Here is a 4,143-nt window from a genome sequence, read left to right as displayed (position 1 = left end):
GCAGATCTACATTTTCTCCTTTTAACTTAATTCCATTAAACATGAATTTAAAATATCATTGTCTTAAGGACTGAATATAATATTTATTTAATTGGTATTCTATAAATGTAGGGAGATTACACCTAAGTTAAATAAAATTGAAATCATTATAGTTTATTCTAGGAATGTCCTTTTTCCTTCCTTTACATAAGGTTTAAAACTTCTCTTCTTTAATAAAAGTCTAAAACTGTGAATAATTTTAAAAGCATACTGAATGCTAGGTTCTGGAATATATTACAATTGTTTAATTTGTTTTAATTATAATTTAGAAAAGATCTTCCATAGCTTTCAAGGACTTTTCATTTGCTTCCTGAAATTCATTAATAGGATTATTTATTTATTTTGTCTTTATTTTTTTAATGTTACATTAAAAAATGAGGTTCCCATATACCCCCCACCCCCCTCACTCAACTCCTCTCCCTATAACAACAACCTCCTCTATCATCATGAGACATTCATTGCATTTGGTGAATACATCTCTGAGCACAACTGCACCTCATGGTCAGTGGTCCACATCATAGCCACTCTCCCACAGTCCACCCAGTGGGCCATGGGAGGACATACAATATCCAGTAACTGTCCCTGCAGCACCACCCAGGACAACTCCAAGTCCTGAAAATGCCCCCACATCACATCTCTTCCTCCCACTCCCTACCCCAAGTCACCACTATGGCCACTTTCTCCACAACAATGCCACATTTTCTTCAATTACTAATCACAATAGTTCATGAACAGACTATCAGTAAGTCCACTTGAATCCATACTCTATTCCTCCATCCTGTAGACCTTAGAATGGTTGTGTACACTCCACATCTATATCAAGAGGGGGCTTACATTCCAAATGGATGTTGGATGCAATGCTCCACTTTCAGTTGTAGACACTCTTGGCTCCATGGTGTGGTGGTTGACCTTCTTCACTTCAATGTTAGATGAGTGGAATAAGTCCAATAAACCAGAGTAGAAGTTGCAAGTCTGTAAAGGCTCAGGGCGTGGCTATCACATGTTCAGTCCAGAGATTCAGGTCCCCTGGGTATACAATAACAACCAGCACCAACATCAGCTCTGGTAAAAGTAACAGGGGACACCCAGGACTACTCTGCTGATGGCAGGCGGCTCCGGGCCTCAGTGCCCTGCCAGTGGGCTCTAATTGGGAATCCGTCCTCTTGCACAGGGTGGGGGGGGGAGTCGCTTGCAGGGGGGCCTCCCTACACATGCCTCTTCTTCTGTCACTTTGGCTGCGGCTGAGCCTGGCACTGGGTGCGTGCATGCTCAGGAGACAGGCTTCTGCATGTCTCTGGACAGGCCCCGTGCCGGTTGGGACCTGAGCCCCAGCGCACGTGCACCACCTGCGCTCAGGTTCGTTGGACCGGCCCAGGTCAGCTGAGAGGGAGGAGAATGTGGTCCTCACCGCGGAGGGAAGCAAAAGTGCCGACACCTGCCAGCGGGAGAGCCGCATCCAACAGCCCTGTGGGATCTAAGCCCCCTCTCGCTCCGTCCGCTGCCTCCGCCTGACCCCCTCCTTTCGGGGCGCCCAGACGGCGCCCGGGGTGGGGGTGGGGGAGGGGGAGGGCCAAGCGCTAGGCCTCCCGCGCCGCCGTACCCCGCTCTCTGACGCCCGCAAAGCCGGGACAAATGCGCAGGCGCCCCGGCCCGCTGGGCCGGCCACGCCCAGCGCCGCCCTGGCGCGCAGGCGCCACTCACCCCGCCCCCGGCAGACTCGCCCCGACCCCGCCCCTCCTGGTTGCTCTGGAGACGGTGGCCACTGGCGGGAGGTGCCCAAGCCCGGGAGTGGGAAGACAGTTGTGATGGATTGGGGGGGGAGGGGAGGCGTTTTCTGCACTCGGGAGTTGTCCCCAGTGGCAGTGCCGGGACAGATGCGGCCAATAGGCATCCTGCCCAAACCCACCCGATGCACTTCGGGGAGCGCGTCCACTGCCAGGAAAACCTCCAGCGCCGGGGGAAGCGGGGTTCCAAAATGTATACACCGAATGCCAGCAGGAGGCCACGCGGACGCGACGGAAGGGGTCGCCGACGTGGGCGGAGCCTGCTGGGTGGGGACTGGGCTAGGAGAGAAGCTCTGCTATGCTGTCCTGGACAGTTGTTCCCTCCTGTCTGTCTGGTGAAAAGCCAAGAGACAGAAGAAGCTCCAGGAACAAGAGAGCGGCTCCGGTGCCCAAAGTCAGAGGCAAAGCTTCCACCGCTAGGGGCCACTGTTGGATAGGAAGAGTTCCTTGCTGACACTTGCTGGGGGGCAGAGGGCTGAGTTCTAAGGCAGGGGGAGGGGCAGGGCCCCTTGCAGAAGGGGCTGTGGGGGAAAGGACCCCTGGGCCAGATCTGGGGCTGCTGGGAGAGCCCCCTCTCCATGCCATAGCTCACCTGGCCCAGGCCAAGGGTCTGGGTTGGGCCAGGCTGCCAGACCCGTCTGAAGACGGGGGTTTCCTCGCCAACCAAAGTCCCCGAGGCCTCCTCAAGCCGGGGCCTAGCTAGGGCCGGCCGGCGTTGCCCTGCAGGTCTCTCCCACGGCAATGGTCACAGACATGCTGTCTCCCATCGCCGTCACCTCCAGCTTCTGTCAGGGGAACCCCGGCCTTTCCCACCGGTGGCCTGCGGGCTCCGGCCTGGGCTCCCGGCCAGGCCTGCAGAGGCCTGTCTCCCGGAGAGGACAGGCCCAGAGTCTTCCCTCTCCCTTGTCAATGACCTCTCTTTCTCTGCGTTTCTTTTCTGGGACGAGAGGGGCCCCAGAGCACCCCGACAACTCTGAGCAAGGAGCCTGCCCTTTCTCCTCTCGCCCTCCTTTTTGGGACCGTACCAACCAACGAGCGTTTCTCTCGGCTCTGGGGCTTCGGGACGCAAAATGAAACTGCTTACCTATTGGGTGGTTAGACACTTGCGTGGAAATCATTTCTGCTCACTTGAGGCAGGCGCTGCGGTCAAGTGGGCTCACAGGTCCAGGTGTTCCATGGACCGGGTATATTCTAAGCGGCCATCGTGACCGTCCAAAGCGGACGTATGGGTTGTCTGGGCATTGACTCGAGTCGTACCCATCCGTTTGTGGGGGAAAAAAAGGGAGAACCCATCATCTTCAGCACATTTCCCTCTGCCACAGCACGCCACGCAACCAGGCGATTTTCCTATTGATTGCCGTTCCAAGCTACCAGAGCGGGCAATGCCGCAGGGATACTGTCCAGATTTCCAAACCAAAGCCGATAGGCCTTCTCGCCGAGGCGCAGCTGCCTGGTCGATCGAGCCCCAGGCCCTGGTGCTCCTGAGGGCTGCGGGGACACCCAGGACTGCGCTGCTGATGGCAGGTGGCTCCGGGCCTCAGTGGCCTGCCAGTGGGCTCTACTTGGGAATCCGTGCTCTTGCACGGGGTGTGTGTGTGTGGGGGGGGAGTCGCTTGCAGGGGTCCTCCCTACACATGCCTCTTCTTCTGTCACTTTGGCTGCGGCTGAGCCTGGCACTGGGTGCGTGCATGCTCAGGAGACAGGCTTCTGCATGTCTCTGGACAGGCCCCGTGCCGGTTGGGACCTGAGCCCCAGCGCACGTGCACCACCTGCGCTCAGGTTCGTTGGACCGGCCCAGGTCAGCTGAGAGGGAGGAGAACGTGGTCCTCACCGCGGAGGGAAGCAAAAGTGCCGACACCTGCCAGCGGGAGAGCCGCATCCAACAGCCCTGTGGGATCTAAGCCCCCTCTCGCTCCGTCCGCTGCCTCCGCCTGACCCCCTCCTTTCGGGGCGCCCAGACGGCGCCCGGGGTGGGGGTGGGGGAGGGGGAGGGCCAAGCGCTAGGCCTCCCGCGCCGCCGTACCCCGCTCTCTGACGCCCGCAAAGCCGGGACAAATGCGCAGGCGCCCCGGCCCGCTGGGCCGGCCACGCCCAGCGCCGCCCTGGCGCGCAGGCGCCACTCACCCCGCCCCCGGCAGACTCGCCCCGACCCCGCCCCTCCTGGTTGTTCTGGAGACGGTGGCCACTGGCGGGAGGTGCCCAAGCCCGGGAGTGGGAAGACAGTTGTGATGGATTGGGGGGGGAGGGGAGGCGTTTTCTGCACTCGGGAGTTGTCCCCAGTGGCAGTGCCGGGACAGATGCGGCCAATAGGCATCCTGCC

At 58.3% G+C, this 4,143-nt stretch overlaps 1 long non-coding RNA gene across 1 annotated transcript; it reads right to left on the bottom strand.

The window, feature by feature from the left end:
• Positions 1 to 256: 256 nt before the first annotated feature.
• LOC131277834 (uncharacterized) lies at positions 257 to 3,622 on the bottom strand. Its single transcript, XR_009184884.2, has 2 exons — positions 2,908 to 3,622; positions 257 to 1,065 (listed from the first exon to the last, which is right to left on the bottom strand). It is a non-coding gene; the product is annotated as an uncharacterized lncRNA (long non-coding RNA).
• Positions 3,623 to 4,143: the final 521 nt, after the last annotated feature.

The sequence above is a fragment of the Dasypus novemcinctus genome, unplaced genomic scaffold (assembly GCF_030445035.2).
Source record: "Dasypus novemcinctus isolate mDasNov1 unplaced genomic scaffold, mDasNov1.1.hap2 scaffold_602, whole genome shotgun sequence".
Taxonomy (NCBI): Eukaryota; Metazoa; Chordata; class Mammalia; order Cingulata; family Dasypodidae; genus Dasypus; species Dasypus novemcinctus.
The sequence above is the reverse complement of the archived record's forward strand: the minus strand, read 5'-3'. Positions and strand labels throughout refer to the sequence as shown.